The 15584-nt window shown below is 43.6% G+C and overlaps 1 long non-coding RNA gene across 1 annotated transcript in view; it reads left to right on the top strand.

The window, feature by feature from the left end:
- The window catches only part of LOC122561948, a 21491-nt gene extending 6545 nt beyond the window's left edge, over window positions 1-14946 (top strand). The window contains exons 2-3 of the long non-coding RNA XR_006315169.1: window positions 13251-13420; window positions 14432-14946. This is a non-coding gene — a long non-coding RNA (uncharacterized LOC122561948). The remainder of the gene's footprint in view (window positions 1-13250; window positions 13421-14431) is intronic.
- The last annotated feature ends 638 nt before the right edge of the window (window positions 14947-15584 follow it).

Genomic DNA, 15584 nt, shown 5'->3' with positions numbered 1-15584 from the left:
AGGATTGTTTATACAGCATGGTGAGCAATGGTGAGGATTGTGTATACAGCATGGCGAGCAGTGGTGAGGTTTGTTTATACAGTATGGTGAGCAGTGGTGAGGTTTGTTGATACAGCATGGTGAGCCGTGGCAAGGATTGTTTATACAGCATGGTGAGCAATGGTGAGGATTGTTTATACGGCATGGTGAGCAGTGGTGAGGTTTGTTTATACAGTATGGTGAGCAGTGGTGAGGTTTGTTGATACAGCATGGTGAGCCGTGGCAAGGATTGTTTATACAGCACTGTGAGCAATGTTGAGGATTGTTTATATAGCATGGTGAGCAGTGGTGAGGAATGTCTATACAGAATGGTGAGCAATGGTGAGAATAGTTTATACATCATTGTAAGCGGTGTTGGGGATTGTCTATATGGCACGGTGAGCAGGGTGAGGATTGTTTATTCAGCATGGTAAGCAGTGATGAGCATTATTTAAAGCACATTGGGAGCAACGGTGAGAAGTGGTGAGGATTGTTTATACAGCACGGTGAGCAGTGGTGAGGAATGTTTAATTCAGCATGGTGAGCAGTGGTGAGGATTGTTTGTATAACATGGTGAGGAGTGGTGATGATAGGTTACACAGCATGGTGATCAGTGGTGAGGATTGCTTTTACAGCATGGTGAGCAGTGGTGAGGATAGTTTCTACAACATGGTGAGCAGTGGTGAGGATAGTTTACACAGCATGGTGAGCAATGGTGAGGATAGTTTACACAGCATGGTGAGCAGTGGTGCGGATTGTTTCTACATTATGGTGAGCATAGTGATGCAGATGATTTATGGAGTAAATTGTGGAGTGGTGAGGATTGCTCCTACAAAATGTTGATCAGGTTGGAAGATTGCATTCAGCTGCCTATCGCTGGCAGTGTTGAAGGTATGAGACATTTTTTTAGGCACAGCTTTTTATTTGCTGCCCATACTGACAGCAGCAGGAGGGTCTGAACATTCATGACTCCATTAAAGGGAACACCTCGTAGCCAGATTCAACAATGTAGAATCTATATCAATGAAAAAAGCATGTCAACCTGGTAAGAGGTGTGTGGCAACAGGAGAGAGTTTAGACCACCTGGGAAGCAGAGTATCATTCACTTGAAGGCAGTTACAAATTGAATTGTCTGTAGGAATAGTCCAGAGCTGGGCGCAGCTGGAGAGCGATCTGAGGCTGTATGAGAAAGGTTCAAATCACTGTTGGGCCAAGAAAATAGTAATAATAAGTGGAGCAGGATGATAGGCTTGGAAAGTGACAAGTAACGTATTTACTGCTCAGCTTGAAACTAACCCCCTAAACATGCATATTTACCATCAGGCGTAGCTACTGAGAAGGAAATTAAGGCATGTAAAAGCACTTTAACAGAAGTGACAGGTCTAGGGATGTTGCAAAGTCAGAGTGAAATTGATAACTGAGGCTGTTAAAAAAGCAGGCAGCACGGCACACACATTTTCCCTGATTGTCCAACTGGCATCCTGGGAAACATTTGGTTTCCTGTCAATGGTCCCACCATCAATTAAACCCAGAAGCAGCAGCTTCGGTTGGGATTTGAGATTTTTAACTTGCGAAAGGATACATCCCCTCATTCAGACATAAACGTAAGTTTTCTTTAACTGTCTCATGCATGGGGATTCCTGCTTGTTCCCCAGTGCTCCCAGCCACCCAACTTCACAGAGGAACAAGTAGACTAAACCCTTTGAGACTTTGACTCCCCAGGTCATCATGTTTACTCATTATTTCAAGTACAAAAGATCTCCTCCAACTACTCCCCATCCTGACATGGAAATGCAATCACTATAATCAGAGTCACTGGGTTAAAATCTTGGAACTCCCTCTCGAATGGTATTTCTTATTTCATGTGAGCTATGGTGGCTCAAGAAGGCAGCTCACCCCAACCTTCTCAAGGGCAATTAGGTATGGGCAAGAAATATTGGCCCAGGCAAGAGACTTTCACATCCTAAAAATGAATGATTACTAGAACATAAAGAATATCGATATCTAGCTTGGGACACACAGATCAAGTCAATTTCCTTTGGCTAGGTTTCCCACTGATGTTCAATCTAGATCAAAGATTTCTCCATATGGTGGACAGTCAGTTCACTTATTAAAGGCCATAGTTAATAGCCATTAAGGGGGAACCTTGCTGGTAACAAGGTGAGCCTGCTCACTCCCCATACCCTTCATGAGGAGGCTGAAGTTTTAGGGGCCTGGGCCTCCCAGGGACCATTAGAGCCAGAGTCTCTGCTATAAAGTGGGGTGGACTAGAACGAGCAACCCATGTACTCCCAATGTTCCCCGGGAGAGAGTTCCATTCTGATTGCTGGAGCCTGCCTCCCTCAGCCATCCAGAATATGTACCTTTGTACTTCCTTGGGTGCCTTCATTTGGAGGTGGTGAGATGTCTCTGCCTCTTCCTCCCTCCAGAAACCTGTCCAGCCTCCAAACTCTGATTGACTGGCAACATCAGGAACCCACCTACCAGTCCTCAGCTCCTTCTCCTCAAGAGGAAGAAGCAGGCTTATGTTAGGATGAGATCTGATGACTCAGTTAGGGTGCTTGAGGGTTACAAGTTAGCCAGGAAAGACCTAAAGCGAGAGCTAAGAAGAGCCAGGAGAGGACATGAGAAATCATTGGCATAGAAGATCAAGGAAATCCCTAAAGTTTTCTAGAGGTATATCAGGAATAAAAGAATGACTGCAGTAAGATTTGGGGCCATCAAGCATAGTAGCCATCAAGGAAGTTGTGCGTGGAGTCTGACGAGATGGGGAAGCGCTAAATGAACACTTTTTGTCAGTATTCACACTAGAGAAAGACAATGTGGTTGAAGAGAATACAGAGATACAGGCTACTAGACTAGATGGAATTGAGATGCATAACGAGGAGGTGTTAGCAATTCTGGAAAGGGTAAAATTTAGATAAGTCCCCTGGGCTGGATGGGATTTATCCTCAGACTCTCTGGGAAGCCAGGGAGGAGATTGCCAAAGCTTTAGCTGTGACCTTTATGTCATCATTGTCTACAAGAATAGTGCTAGAAGACTGGAGGATAGCAAATGTTGTTCCCTTGTTCTAGAAGGGGAGTAGAGACAACCCTGGAAATGACAGACCAGTGAGCCGTACTTTGGTTGTGGGTAAAGTGTTGGGAAGGATTATAACAGATAGGATTTAAAATCATCGAGTGAAGAATATGTTGATTAGGGATAGCCAACGTGCTTTTGTGAAGGGTAGACCGTGTCTCACAAACCTTATTGAGTTCTTTGAGAAGGTGACCAAACAGGTGGATGCGGGTAAAGTGGTTGATGTGGTGTATATGGATTTCAGTAAAGTGTTTGATAAGATTCCCGACGGTCGACTATTGCACAAAACAAGAAGGCATGAGATTGAGGGTGTTTTAATGGTGTGAATCAGAAATTGGCTATAGAAGAAGACAGAGGATGGTGTTGATGGGAAATATTCATCCTGGAGTTCAGTTACTAGTGGGGTACTGTTTTGGGTCCACTGTTGTTTGTCATTTATATAAATGACCTGGATGAGGGCATAGAAGGATTGGTTAGTAATTTGCGGATGACACTAAGGTCGGCAAAGTTGTGGATAGTGCTGAAGGATGTTGCAGGTTACAGAGGAACATAGATAAGCTGCAGAGCTGGGCTGAGAAGTGGCAAATGGAGTTTAATGCGGAAAAGTGTGAGGTGATTCACTTTGGAAGGAGTAACAGGAATATAGATTATATAGGCAAATGGTAATATTCTTGGTAGTGGAGATGAGCAGAGACATCTCAGTGTCGAGATACATAGATCCTTGATAGGGTTGTTAAGAAGGCATATTATTGGTAGAGGGATTGAGTTTCAGAACCCTGAGATCATGCTGCAGCTATACAAAACTTTGGTGCGGCCACATTTGTGTATAGTTCTGGAAGATTGAGAAAGCTTTGGAAAAGGTGCAGAGGAAATTTACTAGGATGTTGCCTGGTATGGAGGAAAGGTCTTACAAGGAAAGGCTGAGGGACTTGAGGCTGTTTTCATTAGCGCGAAGAGTTTGAGAGGTGACTTCATTGAGACATATAAGATAATCAGAAGGTTAGATGGGTTGGACAGTGATGGTGATGGCTAGCACAAGGGGACATAGCTTTAAACTGAGGAGTAATAGATATAGCACAGATGTCAGAGGTAGTTTCTTTACTCAGAGAGTAGTAGGGACATGGAATGCACTGCCTGCAACTCGCCAACATTAAGGGCATTTAAATGGTCAATGGATAGACGTATGGATGAAAATGGAATATTGTAGGTTAGATCGGCTTCAGATTGGTTCCACAGGTCAGCACAACATTGAGGGCCAAAGGGTCTATACTGCGCTGTAACTTCTATGTTCTATTTTCTATGTTGTTAGGAAGATGCTGCTTGGAAATCACTGGGTTCTGTCTTACTGGTGGCAAGTGTGGGCTCAAGATCTACTTTTTGCCTCGTTATTGGGGTCCTAAAGGGCTCAGGGAGTAAAGTTCAGCCCAGTGTCTTGTTACATTGTGTTTCTGGACCGTGCTATTCATTCCTAACATTCCTCTCACTTTGAACTGCAATGGTGACAGACCTATTCCTGATGGTGGAAGCTTTCCATCAAAACCCCTAACTTCCATAAGGAACATTTCCAATGTTGCGCCATTAACTGCACGGTGGCACAGTGGTTAGCACTGCTGCCTGACAGCGCCAGAGACCCGGGTTCAATTCCCGCCTCAGGCGACTGACCGTATGGAGCTTGCACATTCTCCCCGTGTCTGCGTGGGTTTCCTCCGGGTGCTCCGGTTTCCTCCCACAGACCAAAGATGTGCAGGTCAGGTGAATTGGCCATGCTAAATTGCCCATAGTGTTAGGTGAAGGGGTAAATGTATGTGTGGGTTGCACTTTGGTGGGTCGGTGTGGACTTGTTGGACTGAAGGGCCTATTTCCACTCTGTAAGTAATCTAATCTAACCTCTGAAGCACACTCCATAGCCTTGTTATCTGGAAATGGTAATATGTGATAAATTCCTTTCTCCAGCATGGAGCTGAGGGAAGACTGTGTTCATGGCTTAAAAATAATGACTTGCATTTCTTTAGCACCTTTCATAACGTGAGGACATTCCAAGTGCTTTGCAGCCAATTAAATGCATTATGAAACGCACTACTAGTTGTAATGTGGGAAATTAAGTAATCAATTTGGCATAGCAAGCTCCCACATAAACTGCAATGTGATAATGACAGGAAAATCTGCTTCTGCAGTGCTAACTGTCAGATAAATATTGACTTGGACACTGGGGAGAATGTCCCTATCCTTCATTAAAAATTTTAAAATCCACTTAAGAAGGTGAATAAGGCTTTTAGTTTAATGTCTCAGCCTAATGCGAGAATGGCACAAACGTGTCTGTCAGCCTGAATGGTGTTCACTCAGGGTCTGAAATGGGACCTAAGTCTACAAACAGCTAACAGAGCTGTGCCTGACACCTACTGAGCACAGCATATGGCCAAAGATCTCATTTCCGGAAACAGGAGTGATGAAGATATTTCTCATCCATGTACACAGGCTCTTTAAAAATGGCCCGCATAGAGCTGGATGCAGCTAAAGTTGGCTTAGTGCCATCACCATTAATATCAGCATGGACACATTGCTATAGCAACCGATAGTCCTATCACTCACTCTCTGCAAATAGCAAGAGCAAACGGTGCAACTCGCACAGCGAGACAGAGAGAGAGAGAATGAGAGAAAAGAGAGAGAACGAGTGTGCGAGTGAAACAGCATGTAATAGAAAGAGAGAGGGAATGAGAGAATGAGAGAGTGAGAGAAAATGATAGAGTGAGAGAAATGAGAGAGTGAGAAACAAATGTTAGTGAGACAAGAGAGTAAGAGAAAGAATGAGTAAAAGAGAACAAGAGTGAGAGGCAATAGAACATAGAACATAGAAGAATACAGCGCAGTACAGACCCTTTGGCCCTCGATGTTGCGCCGATCCAAGCCCACCTAACCTACACTAGCCCACTATCCTCCATATGCCTATCCAATGCCCGCTTAAATGCCCATAAAGAGGGAGAGTCCACCACTGCTACTGGCAGGGCATTCCATGAACTCACGACTCGCTGAGTAAAGAACCTACCCCTAACATCTGTCCTATACCTACCACCCCTTAATTTAAAGCTATGCCCCCTCATAATAGCTGACTCCATATGTGGAAAAAGGTTCTCACGGTCAACCCTATCTAAACCCCTAATCATCTTGTAAAACCCCTAATCATCTTGTAATGACAGAGAGAAGAAAGAGTGAGAATGAATGAAAGGGACAAGATCATGAAAGAGAGAGAATGAGTGAAAACAAGAGAGTTGAGAGAGAATAAGCATGAAAGAGGAAAATAATGTGAAATAGGAAATGGGAGAAATGGAGAAAAACAGAAGAGATTGGTGGGAAGCAGCATATTCCAATCATTATGGCAGAAATTTAATTGGGTTGGGAGGGCCAATCACAGTGAGACACAGTTCCTGTTGAAGTCACTGGTAAAATATACCACACTTAACAGTTCACAACTGCTGCCCACATCACTGCCAAAGAACAATCTCACACCCATCATGTCCTAACACCCTTCTGTGCAGAGTACCTTCACCCAAAGCCTCCCTTTGTTGTTTTGATGAAGATCTTAATGGACTCTGGCTGTCCCTTCGGCCCATAGAATACAAACTCCTTGATGTTATCTGCCATTTATCATCTTGATGTCTCTAGCACCATTCAAGCCGAGTTATCCTCTCCTATAAACCACATTTATGGTGCTATTTTCACATCTTCTGATAAAGCACATGATAAGGGTATGGCTTCTCCAAATTCTTCACTTACTGTCTCCTACAGGTACAGAGAGAAAACATCCAACTTGGTGAACAGAATAATGGCAGAAAGAAAAGTTGAAGCATAAAGGTGGTGAAACTCAGGAGTGTTGAAGAGTCTCCAGAGAACAATGAGAGTTGCAACAGGATGGTAGTCTTGAGGGAGACAATGGTAAAAGATAGTGGTGTAGAAGCTAATGGAGTGAACACCATTGGTGGAAGAGAGAAAGCAGGAGGAAATATTTCAGGGGATGGAGAATTGATGGGATGAGGCAATGAACTTGCAGAGGTCTGATTAAGGCTTATGAAATAATTTTACTGCAGTACAGATGTATTGAAATATTGACGAGTGGGGTTGTGGATGAGGCTACACATTGGGCAGAAATGTTGTTTTGCCATCAAAGCCTTTGGATCCTGGCTCTGCATTATATCGGGAAGTGAGAAATGGGAAATCTCATGTACCAGAGGCTGGGTTGGAGAACCTTGGAGCAGTGGGTGGTGCTGCGTCCCAAGGGGAGTGAAGTGGACGCTTGAGGTTGTGCGAGATATATCCTCAACTATTTAAATTTCTCTCCTTATTTGAAGTATCATTTCCTGTGAATTCATGTTTATTTATGTTAATTCTGATTTGTGCTAAAGTAAAACTTACAGAAAGTGAAGTTTTATTGATAATTATTTCGTTTGGTGTCACTTAGTAAATTTGGTTCTTTTACTCTGTGTTTCCCTGCAGGACTCAGAACATAACAATCTCTTCAGCACTTAAATGTCAATCAATGTCATTTATCAAACATATTTGGAAACAGTTCTGTCAGCTATTTGATTGTCTTGTTCAAAATATTATTCTAAATTGTTTCTCTCCTCTGCTAAATTTGTTGAAAGAAGTGTTAGTTGTGGTGAAGTGTTATTAATCACTTTCATCCTCCCTCTTGACAGATATTGCTTCAATTCATTTTTAATAGGTGTGAGCTGACTCCACAATACATTTATGTTAACCTTTCAGAAGTGCCACATGGGCTAGTGATGCTCATGATGCAGTTTGGGGTACCCTGAGGTCATGAAAGGTGCTATAAAACTATAGGATCTTTGCATTCTGAATATTCATGCCACTTATTTGAATCTTTTGTGGATTTTGAAGCTCTGTTCGTTGGTCTTGTGATCATTAAGTTGTTTAAATAGCATGTTTCCTTCAACCTTAATTTGGACACAATGCAGGGTGTCATTGCCAAAGCAATGCTAAGGAAGGTTTGCACTGTCAGTGATGCTGTCTTATAGGTAAGACATTAAAATAGATTAAGTGAACAAATAAGATCCCAGGGCATTAGTTCAACAAAGTAAGGAGGCATTGGATACAGGGAAATTTGGCTGTCTGGATACAGAATTGGCTGGCCCATTGAAGATAGAGGGTGGTAGTAGATGGAAAATATTCAGCCTGGAGTTCGGTGACGAGTGGAGTACCGCAGGGATTGGTTCTAGTCCTTTGCTCCTTGTGAGTTTTGTTAATGACTTGGATGAGGAATTAAAAGGGTGGGTTTGTAAGTTTGTCAATGACACGAAGGTGGTGGAGCAATTGATAGTTGTAGGCTGTTGTAGGTTGCTGGAAGAGCACAGCAGTTCAGGCAGCATCCAAGGAGCAGCGAAATCGACATTTCGGGCAAAAGCCCTTCATCAGGAATATCACTGATCCAGAATCTGGTTTCTAGCATCTGCAGTCATTGTTTTTACCTTGGTTGTAGGTTGCAGCAAGACAATTGACATGGTGCAGAACTGGGGTGCGAAGAGGCAGATGGAGTTCAACTTGGAAAAGTATGAAGTCATTCACTTTGCAAAGTTGAATTTGAATGCTGAATACAGGGTTAAAGGCAGGATTCTTGGCAGCGTGGAGGAACAGAGGGATCTTGGGGTCCATGTCCCTGAAATCCCTGAAAGCTGCCACCCAGGGCGATAGGGTTGTTAAGGAGGCGTGTGATGTTTTGGCTTTCATTAGCAGGGGGATTGAGTTTAAGAGCTGCAAGGTTATGCTGCAGCTCTATAGAAACCAGACTGGAATATTGTGTTCAGTTCTGGTCACCTCAATATAGGAGCATGTGGAAGCTTTAGAGAGGGTGCAGAGGAAATTCACCACAATGCTGCCTGGACTGGAGGACATGTCTTATGAAGAAAGGTTGAGGGAGCTAAGGCTTTTCTCATTGGAGCGAAGAAGGATGAGAGGTGACTTGGTAGAGATGCACAAGATGTTGAGAGGCATAGATAGAGTGGATAGTCAGAGACATTTTCCCAAGGCGGAAATGGCTATGATGAGGGGACATAATTTTAAGGGAATTGGAGGAAGGGGGGATGTCAGAGGTAGGTTCTTTACTCAGAGAGTGGTGGGTGTGTGGAATGCACTGCCAGCAATGGTAGTACAGTCAGATACATAGATTACAGAACATTACAGCGCAGAACAGGCCCTTCGGCCCACAATGTTGTGCCAACCTATGAAACTAATCTGAAGCCCATCTAACCTACACTATTCCATTCTCATCCGTATGCCTATCCAATGACAAAATAAATGCCCGTAAAGTTGGAGAGTCTACGACTGTTGCAGGCTGTGCGTTCCACATTGCTGCTACTCTCTGACTAAAGAGTTTTCTACAGCTGCAGCATGACCTCATGGTTCCGAAACTCAATGCCTCTACTAATAAAAGCTAACACATTGTATGCCTTCTTAACAGTCCTATCAACCTGGGTGATAACCTTGAGGGATCCATGTACCTGGACACTGAGATCTCTCGGCTCATCTACACTACCAAGAATCTTACCATTAGCCCAGTACCCTGCGTTCCTGTTTCATTTTCTAAAGTGAATCACCTCACACTTTTCTGCATTAAATCCATTTTCCACCTCTCAGCCCAGTTCTGCAGCTTACCTATGTCCCTCTGTAACCTACAACATCATTTGGCACTATCCACAAACAGTACCAACCTTAGTGTCATCCATAATTTAACTAACCCATCCTTCTACACCCTCATCCAGATCATTTATATAAATGACAAACAGCAGTGGTCCCAAAACAGATCCTTGTGGTACACCACTAGTAACTGAAATCCAGGATGAACACTTCCCATCAACCACTACCCACTGTCTTCTTTCAGCTAATCAATTTCTGTTCCACACTGCTAAATCGCCCTCAATCCCATGCCTCCATATTTTCTGCAATAGCCTACCATGGGGAACCTTATCAAACACATTACTGAAATCCATATATACCAGATCAACTGCTTTACCCTCATCCACCTGTTTGGCCACCTTCTCAAAGAACTCATTAAAGTTTGTGAGGCATGTTCTACCCTTCACAAAACTATGTTGACTATCCCTAATCAACTTATTCCTATTGAGATGATTATAAATCCTATCTCTTATAACTCTTTGCAACAATTTTCTTACAACCAAAGTAAGGCTCACCAGTGTATAATTTCCAGGGTTGTCTCTACTCCTGTTCTCAAACAAGGAGACAACATTTGCTATATTCCAGTCTTCTGATACAATTCCTGTGGACAATGATGACATAAAAATTAAAACCAAAGGCTAAGCAATCTCCTCCTTGGCTTCCCAGCAAATCCGAGGATAAATCCCATCTGGCCCAGGGGATTTATCTATTTTCACACTTTGCAGAATTGCTAACACCTCCTCCTGGTGAACATCAATCCCATCTTTGAGGAGATGAGTTCGGTGGGGCAGGAGCAGGCGGAGACAATGGGTCGGCCGGGGCAGTCAGGTTTGTGAATTTTGGGCAGGAGGTAGAAGCGGGAGGTGCGGGGTTGTGGGACTATGAGGTTGGAGGCGGTGGATGGGAGATCCCCCGAGGTGATGAGGTTATGGATGGTCTGGGAGATGATGGTTTCATGGTGGGGGGTGGTCAAGGGGGCAGTAGGAGGTGGTATCTGCGAGCTGGCGTTTGGCCTCAGCGGTGTAAAGGTCGGTGCGCCAAACTACTACCGCGCCTCCCTTGTCTGCTGGTTTGATAGTGAGGTTGGGGTTGCAACGGAGGGAGTGGAGGGCTGCGCGTTCCGGGAAGAAGGGCTTATGCCCGAAACGTCGATTCTCCTGTTCCCTGGATGCTGCCTGACCTGCTGCGCTTTTCCAGCAACACATTTTCAGATCAATCCCATCTTGTCTAGTAACCTGTTTCTCAGTATACTCCTTGACAACGTTGCCTTTTTCCAATGTGAATACTGATGAAAAATATTCATTTAGCATTCCCCCATCTCCTCTGACTCCACGCACAACTTCCCACTACTGTCCTTGATTGAACCTAACCTTACTTTAGTCATTCTTTTATCCCTTATATACTGATAGAAAGCTTTAGGGTTTTCCCTGATGCTATTCACCAACAACTTCTCATGTCCCTTCCTTACTTGTCTTAGCTCTCTGTTTAGGTCTTTCCTGGCTACCTTATAACTCTCAATCGCCCTAACTGAGCCTTCACATCTCTTTCTATCATAAGCCTTCTTCTTCCTCTTGACAAGAGTTTCAACTTCCTTAGTAAACCACAGCTCCTGCGCTCGACAACTTCCTCCCTGGTAGGAAGGTACATGCTTATCAAGGACACAGTAACTGTTCCTTTAATAAACTCTGCATTTCTATTGTGTCCATGCCCTGCAGTTTCCTTCCCTATTCTATGCATCCTAAATCTTGTCTAATCACATCATGATTACCTTTCCCCCACTTGTGGCTCTTGCCCTCCGGTGTATACCTAACCCTTTCCATCATGAAAATAAACATAACTGAATTGTGGTCACTATCACCAAAGTGCTCACCTATCACCAAATCTAACACCTGGCTGGGTTCATTACCCAGTACCAAATCCAATGCGGCATCGCCCCTTGTTGGCCTGTCTACATACTGTATCAGGAAACCCTCCTGCACAGAGTGGACAAAAACTGATCCATCTAAAGTACTTGAACTATAGTATTCCTAGTCAATATTTGGGAAGTTGAAGTCCCCTGTCACTTTTGCTCCTAATGGGAATCATCTTTCCTCTACATCTCTGGAACTATTTGGAGACCTATAGAAAACTCCAACAGGGTGACCTCTCCCTTTCCTGTTTCTAATCTCAGCCCATACTACCTCAGTAGATGAGTCTTCAAATGTCCTTGCTGCAGCTGTAATACTGTCCTTGACTAACAATGCCACACCCCCAGCTCTTTTACCACCTTCTCTGTTCTTATTAAAACATCTAAATCTCGGAACCTGCAACAACCATTCCTGTCCTGCTTTACCCACGTCTAATCTCGGAACCTGCAACAACCATTCCTGTCCTGCTTTACCCACATCTAATCTCGGAACCTGCAACAACCATTCCTGTCCTGCTTTACCCACTTCTAAATCTCGGAACCTGCAACAACCATTCCTGTCCTACTTTACCCACGTCTCTGAAATGGCCACAATGTCGAGAACCCATGCTGCAAGTTCACCCACCTTTTTCTCGATGTTCCTGGCATTGAAATAGACACACTTCAAACCAACCTCTTGCTTGCCAGTGCCCTCTTAAGACCCTGAAATTTGATTTTGGATCTCCTACTCTCAACCTCCTCTATACTCAAACTCAATTAGGGACATTTAATGCGAGTTAGTACAATACAGGATATGTAGGTTAATCTGACCTTAGAGTAGGATAGAAGGTTGGCACATCATTGATGGCCGAAGGGCCTGTACTGTGCTGTACTGTTCTATGTTCTACATACTAATGTTAAACTAAGGCCCTGTCTCCCCAAAAGGTATCAAAGAACACAATGCACCATTGGGAAAAAACCAAGGACTTCCTGCAGTGACTGGACCATCACAGCACTGAATACAGGGCCAGACGTAGCACCAAAGTAGAACAACTGCCAGTTTTCAGAACAAGAACCTTTGGTTACAAAGATATGACCAAGGAACAAGAGGAGGCCTCTTGGTCTTTTGATCCTGCTCTGGCATTCCATAAGATACTGATTTTAACCTCAACTCTACATTCCTGAGTATCTCTGATAATTTCTTATTCCTTTAGTAATCAAGAATCTGCATCTGCCTTCAAAATATTTAAAGATTCAGCATTCATGTAGTCGTACATCCTTTAGTCTGCTTCTAGTCCCACTGAAATCCATTGATCATATCTCAGCCACATCCACATGATTGATCCAAAAATTAATTGATCACCATTCTATTATTACTTGACAGTGGTGTTCTGCGTCATCAGGAAAAAATAAATCTCTCCATTCTGTTACATGTTGGTCACTGATACTGTAACCAGTACATGTTCCAGAGAAGTAGTTCAAAATTCAGCAGCTCCTGATAAACTGTAGTTTAAAACTCCTGTTTTTAGAGAAAAATATTAAAGACTACTTTTTCTCATTTGATTTTTCTGTACTTGGTTTCAGGAACCTCCTTCCTCGAGTGTTGGTGTCAATGACATCTGTCAGAGAGCCATCAATGCCACCTCTCCCCAGACTGAAAGAGGGAATTGAAACTTTACTCTGAATTAAACAGCACAACTGTTATCTGATATGGACTTACACACACGATAACAAAATGATCAAAGATCTCAAAGGTACTAAGAGGTCCGTTCAGTCTACAGTTTAAATGTTTATCACAGCAAATAAAATGAACTTTCATAATCAAGATAACTGGTTATTGTGTCTCACATATTTCAGTCCATGTTACGAGATATTCGATATAGCACAGAAAACCTAAAGTTATCAACCTAATTTGAGGGTCCCATGTGTTAAATTCGGGAATTCTCTGCCACAGAAAGCAGTTGAGGACAAAAGTATTTCATGCTTTCAATAAGGACTTAGATATTGTTCCTAGGGATAAAGGGATCAAAAGGTATGGGGAGAAAGCAGGAACAGGATACGGAATTGGATGGTCAGCCATAATGATATTGAATGACAGAGCAAGCTTGAAGGACTGAATGACAGAGCAAGCTTGAACGCTCTTCCTCTTATTTTTTCCATTTTTAACATTCCATGTTAGGACCAAGGCTGTAATGAGGTCAGGCCCTGGCAGAACCCAAACTGGGCATCACTGAGCAGGTTATTCCTGAGCAGGTGCTGTTTGATAACACTGTTGATACACTTTCTGTCACTTCACTGATGATGGAGAGTAGACTGATGGGGACGTATTGGTATGGTTGAATTTGTCCTTTTTACATACAGAATATGCCTGGCAATTTTCAACATTGTCGACTGGATGCCAGGGTTGTAACTGTACTGAATGAACTTGGCTAAGAGCACAGCAAGTTCTGAAATATTGTAAATATGCACACTCATTAAAATGGTTGTGACCATTTGGGATGACTATTAAATCAATCCGTTTGTCTGTAAATGTGGAATCTCACAACAGGAAGGTATGGAACATGGTGAGTGACATGTTTTCAATATAAGAGTCTTTACCCCCACTTAAGAAGGGTGCCAGGCAAACACAGAGCCTGCACTGACACAGCAATTGGAGTCTCTCAGCAATTCAGGGAGAAGGCCTCCAGTTGACCAACTTCTGAAATATTGCTGAGAAAAGGGATTGGGCAAAACCATTGGTGAAGCCTTTTGTTTCTCCATTGCAGGTTCTGGAAGCAAACACAAGAGGAACAGCCTTCCTCCATTTCCAGCTTCTTTGAGAATGATATATCAGAACCTTCAGAGGACATACCATCCCAACATTGAGCTGTACCATCCACCAGTGCAAAAGCATTCACCTCAGCAGGTAACCATTCTAGTTTAGGCTCAGGCCTGATGAACAAATAAAGGCAAGTGCCCACAGTGGGTGGAGGTTGTCAGAGCAGAGATCGTATTAACTTGCTGAACTTCTGCCTTGGTCCCTTCTTTCCCTCCCACAACACTGATAGGGTCCCCCGGTCCTCACCTTTCATCCACCAGCATCCACATCCAAAGGATCATAAGCCATCCTTTTCATTACCTTCAGCAGGACATCGCCACCAAATACATATTCTCCTCCCCTCCCTTGTCAGCTTTCTGCCAGGACCTTTCCTTCTGGGACACCCTGGTCCACTCCATCTCCATTACCAGCAGCTCCCTACACCCTCACAGCACTTTCCCATGCAATTGCAGAAGATGTAATACCTGCCCATTTACCTTCTCCCTCCTCACTGTGCAAGGTACTATACAAGTGCATTACGTGTGCTTCCCTCAATCTGTATTTGCTGCTCACAATATGGTTTCCTCTACACTGGGGAGATGAAATGCAGACTGGACAACCACTTTGCAGAATACTTACCTTCTATCTACAAAAGTGACCTTGAACTTCAGGTTGGCTGCCACTTCAACACATCGTGTACCCTGGCCAATATCTCGGCCTTGGGCTTGCTGCAGTGTTCCAAGAGGGTTCAGTGAAAGCTGGAAGAACTGCATCTGATTTTCCTGCAGCCTTCAGGATTCAATAATTTTAGGACCTGAGCACCTTCTTCCATGTCCTTTACCCACTTCTGCACCCCAGCCCTTGTTATCACATGGGCTGCTTTCACTACAGTCAATCCATTTCAGCCACTAATGGGCCACATTAGCAGCTTCCCTTTCTCCCTAGCTAACCATGATCCATGCCTTTGTCTCCCCAGCTGCTGTTCTTCCTTCCCTGAGCTCCAGCTACCCCCATCATTCACTTACTCCCCAGCCCCTGGTTTCAGCAGACCACCTTTTCCGAACTACAATTTGTTCTGAAGAAGGGTCACTAGGTCTGACATGTTGACTCTGTTTTTCTAT

Source organism: Chiloscyllium plagiosum, chromosome 24 (assembly GCF_004010195.1).
Source record: "Chiloscyllium plagiosum isolate BGI_BamShark_2017 chromosome 24, ASM401019v2, whole genome shotgun sequence".
Lineage (NCBI taxonomy): Eukaryota > Metazoa > Chordata > Chondrichthyes > Orectolobiformes > Hemiscylliidae > Chiloscyllium > Chiloscyllium plagiosum.
The sequence above is the reverse complement of the archived record's forward strand: the minus strand, read 5'-3'. Positions and strand labels throughout refer to the sequence as shown.